At 36.7% G+C, this 15,545-nt stretch overlaps 1 protein-coding gene across 1 annotated transcript in view; it reads right to left on the minus strand.

The window, feature by feature from the left end:
* Positions 1-15,545, minus strand: part of NECAB2 (N-terminal EF-hand calcium binding protein 2) — a 2,586,853-nt gene that overhangs the window by 2,274,290 nt on the left and 297,018 nt on the right. The window lies entirely within an intron of this gene.

A 15,545-nucleotide genomic window follows, 5' to 3' on the forward strand; every position in this document is an offset into this window, starting at 1 on the left:
ATATTAACTCTGAGATCACATTACAGTGCCAAAAATGGCAAAGTGGCAAAAGCAGCCAAGCGAAATCTTTCCTAGGGAAAGAATTTGCTGAAAAGCCGCTTTGCTATTTTGCCTTTTCGCACTTTTCAGTTCGACAAAGATGCAATTGACAACCTGCATCTGTGACAGCATAATAGGGAGCCAATATAAAACACTTTAATAAAAAATAATAAAAATAGAATACAATAGAATACAATGAAAAACAGGTAGGCGTGTTTGTGACATTTTCGCTTCTTCAGATAAAATAATATTAAAATCTACAGATAAAACCACATCTTCATTATACTGGAAAGTTTTCACTTGGAAATTCTTACACAGAGCTTTTGTCACTCCTAACAAAATTACAGTTATGTATAAATCAAATAGAATTAAATGCTGGAGATGTGATTCTAAATAATAGCTAATTGGATGCATATGGTATACGAATGTGAAGTCAACTTCCCTTTTTGGAAAGAAAGCAATAACTTCATACAGGCTCTATTGTCAGATAAATGTAATATTTCTAAATCTTTTATTTTATTTAATGTTCAAATTCCTGATAAAATGCCAAAAAGCCAAGTGATTCTTCTTTGGTCTATTTTTACTATAACTGGAAAAGTAATTACTAAAAATTGGAAAAATAAAGTTACCCCTCTAGTGTTGAATTTATTAGCATGGCAAAAATTGTTTGCAGTGGTGAATTGCATACTAAAGATAAATATTACACATTCATATAAGTCATGGTTTAAACTTAACAATTTGGTTGAAAAATATCATTTGTTGTTGAAATGTATAACTTTGATGTATTGATCAGCTGTGGATCTATGTTAATAGTTATTTGTTTGTTTTATAATTGATTTGTTTATCTATTGTTTTAAAACCAAATAAAAAAAAAGACTGCTTGCAGAAACTCCATTAAGACATTAAAAAGAACATTTGCTTACATGAGCATTCACTTTTTTACAGCACAAAAAAGTATTCCCTCGTGTGTGTGTGTGTGTGTGTGTGTGTGTGTGTGTGTGTGTGTGTATACGGACACATACATAGAAGCACATATACACAGAGATAGTTGTATAAACTCTTTTAAAGTTTGAATGAGTTCATTGTTTGACCATTACAAATTAATGTTTCTGAATCTGTAATGCAAGCCCAGCCAAACAAATGCTCTTCCCGCCTTAAAATTCCTGACTTCAATTCTTGTTTTCATGTAGATACAGATAATATTTATGATATAGACTTTTCTACCAGTTATATGCCATGTTAGACATTAAGATGCATCCTGTACCATAAGCATAAGACATTGACTACCACTCCATTGGTCAAAAAGACAAGATGAACTAATTTCACAAATGCTTAAAATACCTTTGTATCCTCATTTACATGATAAACAAAATAATGACTAAATGTTATAAAAACCCTTAACCTTGATATCCTGAATTTTACATTTCTAATAGGTATGAATACATTAAAATGAACATTTATCCACCCTACTTTAAGCTAAAAACCTGTCAGACATTAACATTTATGAACTGATCACCGGTGTATGTCACCGATCTTTAATTTGAAAATTAAAGTGACATAATACTTTTTTTTGTCTTGAGCTTGGCTTACAATCCCAATGACCAGCAAGCCTCAGTAATTCCTACGCAGTCATCCTATTAATTCATCATGGAGACAAGAACCCCACATCTCATTTGATACCCTTAGGGTTGAAGTGTTAAGTGGTGGTAGCACTGCCACTTTCCTCTCAGGGGCATGGAATTTTTCTTTTGTTGTGCCCTAACATTTTGCCCTTTGTATCATGCACTCGATGAATGTCCAAGGATCGATGTGCAATTGGATTGTGGTAACATTTCATCCAGCTTCCACAATGACTCAGGCAATGACCCACCCAACTCTCTAAAATGACAATGCCTCATTGCGTTTCAATAGCTTCTACCAGGATCACCCACGAGGACCACTCAAGTACATGCCCCCCAGAATGGGCATGTCCATATTCCCTGCCAACACCTCAGTGGCCCGAGTCTTTACTTGACCGTGGGTCACATGAATCATATCTGGGGGTCTTCTCTGTATAATGCAGTGCTGGCTTAATAAATAGCTAAACACATGATCTTCAGTTAGTTACATTATAGCTGCCCTTTTCATAACCGCACTTCATTTTGCTCACGTAATAATATGGATTATTATTACTTTTTCTGGTCTAAATCTGGTTATAAGATAAATCAAAAATTAACTGCTCTGCCTCTCTGTCAATGTAGCACTAAATCTCTGAGTGTTACTTGGTTACACACCCATTCATCTGTCTAGGAAAAAAGCTGACCGATGTTTTGGCATAGCGAAAGATAGTACTGGACAGCCTCATAAGGATGAAAGTGCTTCCTTCATCTAAAATGGTCTTTATTGCTCATCCATACTGAGTAAAGTTTAGTAGTTATCAAAATGGTTATATTACTGAAGTTTCTTATATAATGTACGCAGCCTTATAAAATCCATCATAAAAAGTTTTTTTTTTAAATGGAGTTACTATTTTCAGTTTTCTTAAAGGCATTCAGAACCTAGACAAGAATATTTGCTTTAAACAAAATGAGGTTCAGAGTTGCGGGACAAGGTGTTTGCTACTTGTCCTGCATTCTTGGCCTCTAGTTTATTAGTTAGTGATGTCCCACAATGCATCCTTAAAATCTTTATACTCACTATGTAATGCTCCTGAAATCAGCAATGAAAATAAATTAGTTTACCTTACCTTGTAAAACACTGCTATGTGAATTAATAACTTTTATACATTTCTCATGGTAATTTCATCCAAATTATGTTAAGTCCATTGTTTTTCTTGTATATATTTAGCTCACATCTAGTGAAATGCAGTCTATACACATCCTTAAAGTCCTAATGTTCCTGAACAGTTTCTGAAAATTAATTTAAAGAACACAGGTCAAACAAATTGTAAATATCTTGTGAACATTACATGCACTTAAAAAGGTGCAAACAGTGATGTGTTCAGCAAAAAGTTGTCTTTACATGGAAGGATGTCAGTGCATTCATAGTCTCTATATCAATACTGTAATGTTTTCTAATACAGAAAAACAAAGAATGACATTTTTGCCTAAATTTCACAAACTTTTCATATCTTGGAAAACTGTACAACCTAGACGTAATATCATTAACAATTTTGCTCAGAAGACTTGATCATTTAGGTGTTAGCAAGGAATTAAATTATGGGTGCTTGTCTACTGAAATATTTCTAGAAATAGGAAAATGATGCCTATTTGCAGATTTAGAAGTATAAATAACATGCAATATTTTTCAGGCTTTACAGCTCTCAGTGCAAATATTCAAAGACAAATACCTCCGTCATTATTGAAGGTTTTATCTGATGTTGTGTTCCAATCTATAAGGTAGTCGGTTTTGGAAATATTAATGCAAATCTAGAAATGTTGCACAGCTTCATAATTAGCAGTAAATGCGTAGCAACATTTCCTATGCAGCTCATTGTATGCGGAAAGTGCCAGTGTATTTTTCTGTCTCCCAGCATGACAGTCACCATTATTCCACTCAATACTATGCAGCTCACAAATACGAAACATGAATAACAAGAAACAGACTGTGGATTATATCTCTAATGCCATACATCCTATATTTGCAGTCTTTTTGTCATTTTATTTCTTTTATGATGCTATTAAGTGGCACATCACTTAGTTAAGGAACTCAACCCCCAAAATATGATGCCACAAGAAACTGTGGTTATTAAAAGGAAGTACAAAACCAAGATGTTGGCAATATGAATGAGTTAAATACATTAAATAATTTTCTGTATTTTTTTTTTGGGGGGGGGGTCCCTGTTCATGCTGGCCATTTAACCACACTGTGAATGTTCCAATTTTATTTCTTATCATCAGATAGAAAGACAGCCGGCTGTAACTGTTATCCAGGCAGCTGTGAGGGATTTCCATTTTATGACAATAGCCCTCTCCTGGTACCTGATGTTTATTGCTGTAGATATAAAAGGCCTGCCATACCTTTAACGTTTCTGCACAAGTTCCATGAAAGTCCCTAAACAGACATGGACTGGCAGAACTAAGTGCATGTCCCTAGACTATATGCTGCATGCTGTGTGTACCTCTCACCAGCACTGGCCACTCATTCTCATCTTCCCTCTTGAGTTACTCCAGCACTTGTGTTACTAGCTGATCGCAGGACATCTGATACATAGTCAAAGTTAAATAGTGTACTATTTAAAATATTGTTCTTGTCTTTATACTTCTGTAGTGCAAGCATCAACATACGAGATGCAAGCTGCCTTTTTAAAAGCATGTCTTGCATCAATATTTCACATTCTTTTCATTAACTGCTGTAGCTAGTGGACCACCTGTTTTGAAATGCATCTCATTTTTCAAATATTGTTATTTCTCTTACTTCAATGCATGTACCATCATTACTGCTCTACAGCAGATATGTTAACAAAATGAAGATCTTATCAGCTTTTCGGTGACATTCTGGACCATTAACAACGATCTCACTACTAAAAATACATTTAGCATACACAGTAAATTGTCTAAGTCAGGCAAATAATTCAGACAAAGGCATTTGGGTAGGCTGCAATGATCAGTAGCATTTACATCATAGAAATAAGAAGTGTTTGATTCATAAGACATTATAATTTATGCAATTATTTAGAAAGAATAAAACGCACACAAAAAGAGTGATGTATTACTAAAATGTAAAGAGATGACAAAGGAGTACTTAAATTACAGATGATCAGTTGAGCAGGGTTTGCATAAATGGGTTACAGAAACAAAACAGAGAGAGAGAGAGAGAGATTGGGGTATAATATACTTAACTCAAAAGAAATTATGTGAGAAATACCTTCCATAGGTTAGTACTAGTCTAACTGCCATTGTGGGCCATTTTAAACCTAGACACTTACTCCATGTGAGAAAGAATACCTGCACCTTGTGTTTGCAAGGTAAACATCTTAACCATTACACCAACCTCCCACTTCAACAAAATAAAGTAGGAAGTAAAGTCAGAAAGCATGTTAGGGGAATAAATAAGGATATACATATAGCATCAAAGAGTCATAGGTTACTAGCATAAGGAGTTAGTAAGTTCATAGGTAGGTAGTAGGCTACTGGCCCTATGGCCTATATAAGCCTAGCCAAAAAGGTACTCTGGCTTTTGCCACCCAAGAAAATTATTTTCCTGTGGCCCTGTCGAGCAGAGTCACAGAAGTGATCCCCGAGCTGAATTTCCTATTTCCCATCCAATCATCAATATTTTTTTGAAGAGTGCTAATAAGGAGCTTTGTTTGATAGAGCTAGGTAGTTTGTTCCAGAGTATGGGAAGTCTCTGGGACAGGAATCTCTCTCTCTAGCATGTTCTGTTTATTGTAGTGGCAAGGTTTAGGTCCCTAGAGCGTGTAGCTTGTAGGGATTAGGATTTCTTTAAGTGGAGCATGTCCAACAGCTCTGGGTTTGACATAGCTTTGTATGTTAGGCAGTGATTGCCTCTGAGTAAGCGATATGCAATGGAGTAAAGCTGGAGTTTTTTGAGATGGCCTGTGTAGGGCATCTGTTTGAGGCCAGTAATCCTCTTTGTGAGGTATATCTGCGGCCTTTCCAGTTGTTGTAGATGTCTTGTGAGGTACATACCAAAAGGGGCATTGTACTCTATAATGGGTCTAATGAGTGACAAGTAGAGGGGAAGGATGACCTCTTTTTGCCCGGATGAAAAACCTTTTGTGATGAGGTGTGCCACGTAGAAGGATTTCCTGACTACTGTGGTGATGTGATTATCAAAGGAGAGACCACTGTCCACCTGTGTCCCAAGGTCTCTTGTCATACTTTCAGTGTTAAGTAAACTACTGCTTATGTGGTAGTTCATGGGTACAGATTTTTTACCAAAGGGGATGACAATGCACTTTTTGGCATTGAGCTTAAGGCCATGGCTTTGACAACAGGCATCTGTCTCAGTGAGAACCTTTTGTAGGATGTCCACATCGTTAGGAGTTTTGATTATGGCTCCTAGTTTGGAGTCATTTGCGAACTTCATTAGCCAAAGACCTTCTGTGTTAGCCTGTACTTCAGAGAAGTAGATACCAAACAGGAGAGGACCCAGGACTGAACCCTGTGGTGCTCCACTTGTCACTGGTCTGAAGTAGGATTTGGAGTCTGCTACTTTCACAGTCTGGGTTCTGTCAGTGAGTCAGCTGGCAATCTTGTGACATAGGGATTTATACCTAGTTTAGTGAGTTTATCTATAATTCCAGAGTGGGTGATGGTGTTGAATGCCTTGGCAAGATCTAGATAGGCTGTATGAACCACATTACCCTCATCTACAGCTTTGGTGACTGCTTCAAAGAAGTCTGTCAGGTTTAGGAGACATGATCTGCCTTTTACAAACCTGAACTGGGTGGGGTCCAGAATTTGGAGATTACCAATGTCTTTGTTTATAAGTTCCACAATGATACATTCCATGGCCTTGCAGACCAGGCTCGTCAGGCTAATGGTGCGGTAGTTCCTGGTGTTCGTGGTGGCTCTCCCTTTGTGGAGTGGGATAACCGCCACTGTGCAGCATTCAGTGGGCACAAAGCCTGAGGTGAAGCTATGATTGAACACAAGTAGATAGTAACCTCTCCTTTGATAATCACATTGCCAAAGTGGTTAGAAAATCCTTCTATGTGGCCCACCTAATCACAAAAGGGTTTGCGTCCAGATCGAAAGAGGTCATTGGGCCACTCTACACATCACTCATCAGACCCATCATAGAGCACAATGCCCCATTTGGGATGTACCTTACAAGACACCTGTAACAACTGGAAAGACCACCAAAGTACCTCACCAAGAGGATCACTGACCTCAAGCAGATGCCCTATGCAGCACGACTGAAGAAACTCCAGCTGTACTCGGTTGCATACCGCCTACTCAGAGGTGATCTCTGCCTGACATACAAGGCCATGTCCAACCCAGAATTGATGAACATGCTCCACCTAAAGAAAACCCTATCCTATCAAGCCACACACTCCAGGGATCTAAACCTCACCACAACAATAAATAGGACATGCTGGAGGGATAGAGTCCTGTCCCAGAGACTTCCCATGCTCTGGAACAAGATTCCAATCTACATTAGGCAGAGCTCCTCACTAACCCTCTTCAAGAAAAACCTTGACGAATGGATGGGAAACAGAAAGTTTACCCCAGGAATCACTTCAATGTTTCTGCTGGACAGAGGCACAGGGAACTTATCTAAGGGGGCGGCGAAAGTCAACACATTCCGGCAAGGCTTATAAATGCCTTCAGGCAGATAGCCTAGTACCTACCTATGAACCTATCGTACTTATGTGGGGTGCCTGTTTGTTCTGTAGTTCATGTAGAACACAGCCTGGGATGCTGTCAGGTCCCATGGATACTTTGTTCTTGGCTTTGGAGAGTGTGGCTTTTGCCTGTGCAGTCATGATTACAGGAACTTTGCATTCTTCTGGTATAGAGATGGGCCCTTTGGGGCTGAGAGGTGGGTAAAGTTAGCACCAAACCTATCTGTCAGGATGTTGGCAATATCAGTTGGTTCTGTATATTTAGTGCCATTGTGCTGTAACTCAGAGCAGATCTGAGTGTTGCCATTGAGATTCTTGACATAGCTATAGAATGCTTTGTGGTTGTGTTTAGAATCAGTGGCGATTTTGTTTTCGCAACTAGCTTTGGAGGATTTTATGAGATATCTCAGCTTCTTACTGAGGCTGACCAGGGAGTTCCTCCAATCATGGGATTTTACTCTTTTTTGCAATAGTTCCTTTCTTCTGTTTTAGAGTTTGTTTATGGCAAGGGACCACCAGATTGGCTTCCTTTATTTGGAGGATAGCATCTTGGTTCTGTTAGGGATAGCACGATCCATGCACTTGTGTAAGTGCTTATAAAGTGCATTTGTGTAGGGTTTAACAGTCGAAGAGTAAAGTTGGCTTTGGAGAAATTTTTTACGGTGGTTTCCCTAATGTGGGGGTGGGATGTGGATGTCTAGGGTGACTAGCTTGTGGTCAGATCTGACCAACCAGAAATTGACCTCTGTTGTGGAACACCAGTCACCCATGTTGGTAATGACCAGGTCTAGGATATTGTTGCCTTTGGTGGGTGAGTGGATAAGTTGATCCAAGGGATTGGAATTTATGAATTCCAGAAAATGTTGAGCAAAAGAATTGGTACATGAATAGTTTTCCCAGTTAATGGTGGGGTAGTTGAAATCGCCCATTATTAGGGTGTTGGGTTGTACCCTAATATTTTCCAATGTAGCAAGAAATGAGGAGTGGGACTCCTGGGCCTTGGTGGGGGATCTGTAGCAAGCTACAATTTGGATTGCGGCCTTGCCCAGAGTTAGTTGCACTTGGATAATAGAAAGTTAGGGTTGAACTGTGGGGCACTAGCCAAAGTCTCTGAAACATTTACTGTAAATTGTTTAACACAATTTATCAGTGAATTTTAAATGATGAAATATCAGGAAAATATCTAAAGTAACAAGAAATAGCATTTTAACAGATAGAGAAAAAGGGAATCTGTATATGTTGTGGCTTCCTATATTTTGTGATCTTATTAGGAAATGTTGCATTGTTACAAATAGTTTTTGGCCAATGCATACCTCTCAAGTGTACCTCATTATGAGGAATGTACCTCATTTGGGGTCTTAAAAAGTTCATGTTCCTCGAAGTTCCTCAATGTTCCACATTGAAAGACTCTGTCACACATTCAGTGTTAGGATTTTTTTTTTAAGTGAAATCCATTGTAAATAGAAATTAATCATATTACTTCATTAAAATATCTTCTTTATAAGTAAAACCAGTATATTTTAACCATCCTATGACCTTCCTAGTTGAAATTGTTAGTAAGCCATTAGTATGTGTTCCACATTTTGCCCATATGTTCCACATTATGAGAGCTAGTGTTCCTCATTTGGACATGGAAGGTTGAGAGCTATGGGCCAATGGTTGGTATAAGTGGTTATATAGAAGACTGTAGACTGTGACTTAGAATAATAGGGCCCACTCAGTGACAGCAAAGTTGTCTGTTGTGATTTGTAACCATGGTAATTAAACTACAAATGTTATGAGGTATGTTCAGAGAAATGTATTCTGGGAGTTTCCAGGAATGTGATTTACCTAGTAAAGCTCTATTTAAGCTCTGTGAGTGACGAGCAAAATGTTTAATGAATTTACAGGCATGTCTGAGTTCTGTTATTACCTTTTTATTAGTAGTGCCAACATGAGTGGGAAAATAAAGAGCAGAAAAAAGCTCCAAGACATAAACATTTACTTGAAGCAGAAATAGTTCCCCAAGGAATTAGAAGACTGATCAGTGAGGCATACCATACAATAGAAATATTTTGTGGCTTTGAGGATGTTTATTTGCATGAGTTTATTTAGAGAATAGTTGAAATTTTTGTTGAAGACTGCTTGATTTTTTTAATTGAGGGTCCTTGCTATTTATTAGTATCAGAAGTTCATAAGGATTCAGAATTATTATACAACAGATCTGCTGGAACACTATTATATTAGTGGACAAGGAAAAAATTAGGTCCAAGGACTAAATCTTGGAGGACTCAGATGAAAAGATCTCAGATCACAGACAGCACCTCTGTAGTGAATTTTCATATAACCCATTTTCAAGGAAATTGTTAATCCACTGAAGACATTTATCAGCAAAACCTACATTTGCAAAGTGAGCAAGTAGAATTGAATGATTGACCTGGTCAACGTTTTTTTCAAATCAATTAAAAGGCCTCTCTTGAAGGGATGTTTGGCCTTGTTAAGGAATAGCACCACCACTTCTACTGTAAGGGCTAGATGGAAGCTAGGTGGTATACTATGAAATAGGTGGCAGTCTTCAATATATATATATATATATATATATATATATATATATATATATATTTTTTTTTTTTGCACTGAATAGTTTATAGAGTGACAGAAGAGGTTTGCAGTCTTTTGACATCAGGTAGTTTGTTTACAGACACGAGTGTAAAAGAGTTTGTGGTCAGCTAAGAAAGAATCAGTGAGGATTTACTTATTCGTTATTGGGAGGCTGAAATAAGAATCATGGATATGCCACTTCTGGGAATGTAGTTTTATCTTGATGAAATCCTCATGATATTGTTGTTTACGTCTGACACATTAGAAACCCTGAAAAGGTCATGCAAATGTTTGTTTCTCGTGCTCCAAGGTATCTGGGTTAGCCTTAAAAAGAGACAGCCCCATCATCTATCGAATAAACATCAAGTGGTACAATATGTATTTCTTTCCAGCATAAAGGTATATGATTCACAGCCAAGGATTTCTGGAAACAATATTGTAGAATGGATGCCAGAGTACCAGGTATACTAGTTTTGAATGGACAAAATATATTTGGTTTTACTTCCAGTGACTGCAAGTGTGCTTTTTATTTGAATGTGGACAACTGTATAGCAGATTGCTATGTTAGACAAATATAGGAGGAGTTGGGAAGTGTAAGGGGATGCACTTTTGAGGCATTTTCGGTGAATTGATATTTGCTTATTCGTAGCAGAATCCTGTAGTTTAATTATTGGGTCATAGAAAGTATTTGCTGACATACCTCTAAAGCAGAATTTGGGAAAATCTGAGCATAGGTTTACGATACCAGACCAAAGTTGAGGAAATGTGAATGGATACAGTAGCTGCAGTAGATATGCTTACCTTATACACAGCACAAACTCGAAAATAACATCTCTAGAACAGCTGTTTGAATTAGTCATGTTTGTTTGATATTATTTCGTCCGTATAACACTTCTCTGAGAAAATATAAGCTGGGCAACTATGATCCTTGCATTTAGTGGCTGTATAAACCCATTTCCTTTAATCATAAGTAGGTAACTTTGCACCACAGCATCCTGAAAGAAGACAGAAACTGACACTCATTGTGATCTTTGATTAAAGTGCTATTTTTTGAAACAAACTTTGCAGTCATTTTCATCCAGCTGTGTTCAAAGGCTCATGATTCAGAGAGCCATAATTCAATGATCTTTTAGCCTCCTGAGACACTGATAACAGCAGGAAGAATCAGGCTGCAAATGTTACGTGTCAGCTGCAAGAGTAGATTGTTAAGAAACCCTGACAGTTGTAAAATAAAAATTAGTCTCCAAATCGAAATAATGAAAAGAAAAGAAAAACTGAATGACAGTGTTGTAACCTGCAGTAAATGCTGACACAATCAAAATGGACTAAAATAGGCTAATCTTTGTTATATCATATCATAATGTACTTTTTATAATGCTTTTATTTTATGCTCATGTAAGAAACTAGTAATTAAAGCATTAAAGAAAAGTATATAATTGAACTCGTTCTTACAACTGACTCTCAGGAATGTCCTGAGCTAGTCTGCCTACAAAAGCTAGCAGTATATTGCAGAATGGGTAAGTTTTGCTTGCATGTTAGCAAGTGATGATGCCTCTTTCAGAATTGCAGGTTATTGCATTACCAGCTCACATGCTCTCTAATGAGCTACAGATCCTCATTCAAAATTAGCAATTGGAAGTCTGACACATGAAAGAAAAAGCAGATCAAAATCTACAAGTTTTTAACTGATGATTTAATGTGGCATTAAACATGTTAAACATCCGGACTGAAAAGAAGAATGCAGACTGGTACATTATACTAACCGATTTGATCAATGACAGCTAAGTAACCTAACAGTCATGGAAAACTGTCCAATACAAAATGTTCACTTTTTTAGAGACTTTGTTGTCCAAAATTTGATTTAACAGGGGGGCAAGTAACTTACTTCAATGGGGACCAGGGGCTTTGATGTGCAGAAAATAAAACACAATCTAGGACTGTTGAGTTATCTCTTTGTTTAGCATGCTCTTCCAAAATTTTTGCTTTGTTTCATAAACTAGCTTTCTGAAAACTATGTTCTAATGAAACTTAATTGAAAACTTATTCATGACTGTTTATCATGTATTTATGGTGGCTTTGGTCACTGCAATTTGAAATGGCAGCATTCTTGCATATATTGTATATGTTTAATATCTGACTCTAAAATTCTTAAAAATAATACAGTCATTAGTTGAAAGTCAGGCTATTGTAACTATTGTATATAGTTGTTTAAAATGATATTTAAAAATATTATGTAAATGTTATTTCATTGAAAATAAAAAAATTTTGAGTAAAAAAAAAATACAGTCAACTTGGATTTTGGGGGTTGAAAGAATAGGTTACTATTAAGATAGGTATATGCCATTAAAAATAAAAGCAGCTAATTTGAAACTTTACATCTGCAAAAACTCGGCCAAATTGAACTGCAATGGCATATATACCTTCTCAAGTTTATGTCTGATATGCAAAATGGTTGTCTATGTGTGATTATTTTGATTAGCAAAATGGTAAGTTACAGAGAAATGTTTTGAAGTAATAATATATGCACAAGATCTCTAATCAGGTATTACATTCCTCCAGGCTTCTTAACTCTGGTTCCATTCTAGTTATGCAAATTGAACCTGATTCTTGTATATTTGAGGTGCAAGCATCTGTAACACATATTGATCCTTGTAGACTTTGTTCAGCTTCAGTGACAGAATAACTTTATACATCACTGGCCCATTATCAGACAGGAAGCATTTTCATATCGGTAGCAATCGGTGGTGGCTGGTGACTTCAAATTAAAGGGAGGGCTGCAGGAGACAGCTGAATGGCTGGGGCCAATAGGAAGAGGTGTGACCAACTAGAAAGGGGTGGGGCTATGCTCAAAAACACAACTGGAACTTTAATTAAATACGCTGCCCTGTGTGCCAAACCATCATTACGAGAGTCCAATCAAGAAAAAATATTTCAATGCATTGGCTACATGGCAGCTTACTTAATATCTAGATGGAAAGAAAAAGGCTGTGAAGCATGGAAAAATACATTACTTTTTAAATACACTACTGGAATACTAGTCAAACAAGTATAAATAAAAACAAGCTTCTCCTTGCACTGCAGTTCTAATTATAACTTATATTCAGCTTTATAAAAGTGCCAAGTAACATGCTGAAAGTAGAAATCTCTGTGATAACCCCACTTGTAAAAAATGTTTCTTATCCGAAAAAGACTTGCTGCCTGACAACAACTATCTACTTGTTTCATGGGGAAAACAAGATCAAAGTAAAAAATGAACAGCAAACAAGAAACAAGCTCAAGATAAATTGCTTAAAGGATTACTGACTGCACAGGTTATGGACCACACATGATACAGTGGCATTTTGTTTAGTTTACGGGTAAAGCCTGCAAAGATGACTGCAAATCTCCAACAAATGTAATGAGCTTCTGAAAATACTGTAATCCTGTCATTTATTACAAATATTGACATGTGCATTTCAATACCTAAGGCTTGTACATTATCTAGTCATATAAATATTCTCTGCATGGAAACAACAAAAAGGCTTTCAGTGTTGGTAATTATTTAACAGTATGCTTATTAAAGGATACTTGAATCTTACAATCTCAGACAAGCTTACCCGATGGTCATTAAAGCATTGCTACTTAAACACAAAGCAACAGCGCACTGCGACAGCATGCATTTTCTGAATAATAAGAAGCATAAATGAACAGCATTCTGCAAAATCAAGGACAGATGAAAAGCCACTGTCATACTTGTGTCTACCTTGGGTGGGGGAATACTCTGCATAACTACTCCTTGGATGAGGGAATACTCTGCACAATTACACTGCATAACTACTCCTTCACTTGCTTGGACATATCCAGAGTTACTACATGGGGGAGTGGGGTGCAACAAGTATGTCACAATTTGAAATGTCTCTGGCTGATGGAGATGGCTCTGACACTCATACATCTCAACTTCAGAGCAAGAAATCTGGACAAAGCCATACATAGAAGTGGGACACAGGCCCAAAAATAAGGACAATTTTTAAATATTGCTCTTGTAAACTTAGAAAGATAATAGAATAGTGGTAGGTCTTGCACTAGTATGAAATTTCTGAAGAATATGAAATCTGAAACTCAAATGTCTGCCATTATTTTCTAACTTCAATCTTTAATGATTTGCCACTAATTTGGCAGAAAAAACACAATTTTATGAAAAACAGACCAAAAATGTGATGCAAAAATATAAAACTGCCACACAGTACAATTGGGAACCTATCAAAGAAGGGACACCTTTCTAATATTAGTATTGTTAACTTGTGCAGCTGACAAAATAAGAGCATCTACATGCATTTCTGAAATAAAAGTAATCTATAACTCTGATCCATTACAGTTACAGGGGGAGAGCAACATTTTGAGCCAAAATTGCGGACAGTTGAGAGGTTTGGATATTCCTAATTCTATAAAGTGATTTATTAGCACTTACCTCTCAACCTCTTAATGCAGGAAATCTGGACAAGGCCAACTATATTGGAGGAACATACAAACAGTACTAAAAATTGCTCTTGTATAAACTTAAGACAGTTGATATAATAACAGGTCTTGCATTAGCATGCATTTTTCTGAAGGTTATAATGTCTGAAACTCAGTGTCTGTCATTATTTAGTGACTTCATTCCTAAATGATTTTCCAGAAAACCACAAATTTTATGAGGAACAAACCAAAAATAAGTAGCAAAAATCTATTAATTCTGCAATAATCTAGACAGTTGAGAGGTATAGTTCAGTCTGAGTTTGCTGCCCTTCCCCCCTCACAAAATCATGGTCAAATGGAGCCTCCCCCCTGCAGCCATTCCAATGTCCCATTCCTTGATTATTTCTCCCCATTTACCATAAACACTGTAATGTGCATACTGCTTTACTTCTGCGATGATTTGGATTTCATTTGAAAGTTTTATTTTGCATTTTACAGCACAGACCCTAATGGATATCTGCTAAACAAAGCAATGCAGTCTGATAATGAAAATAGACTTAGCATTAAAACTTCCCTGCCCTTGAAACTCATATTCATTGAAAAAGCATTGAAACCCACATTCATAGAAAATACATTTTGCCAGTGGCTAAAGATTAACTTTGGTCTGTTTTAAAATCATAGACCCCTTGAACACGGAACATACACATGCTCTTTGATACGCCTTCCTGATTTTATTAAATTATATTCCTTGAACAATACAGTACAGTTGTTAGAGGGCATTTTAAATTTATTGTTTTGAACATTTTTCCAGTAAATATTGAAACAAAATGCATGCACCAATAATGACAAAACTGCCCAATTCAGAACATTTCCATCATAAAAGTCTACTCAAACTTACATTTCCATCATAAAAGTCTACTCAAACTTCTACAGTCCACCAGTATTAGTAAATATGCACAATCTCTGAAGATAAAAGTCATCTAAATTCCACATTAAAGAAATCTGTAACTAATGAAGAGGCTGCTGCTAGCAAACAACTTTATATGTCATTGTTTCATCTACAAATAAAGTGGTTGTTGCCCTTGAGGAATAAATTGCCCATGTTGCATTAAAAAAATGATAAGCTAGTAATATCGCAGTAGAGAATGGATGACAAACTGACAGGTTCATAGTTACTAGGTACTTTCAACAAAAAGGACTG

Source organism: Protopterus annectens, chromosome 8.part1, assembly GCF_019279795.1.
Source record: "Protopterus annectens isolate FY-2018-M chromosome 8.part1, PAN1.0, whole genome shotgun sequence".
Lineage (NCBI taxonomy): Eukaryota > Metazoa > Chordata > Ceratodontiformes > Protopteridae > Protopterus > Protopterus annectens.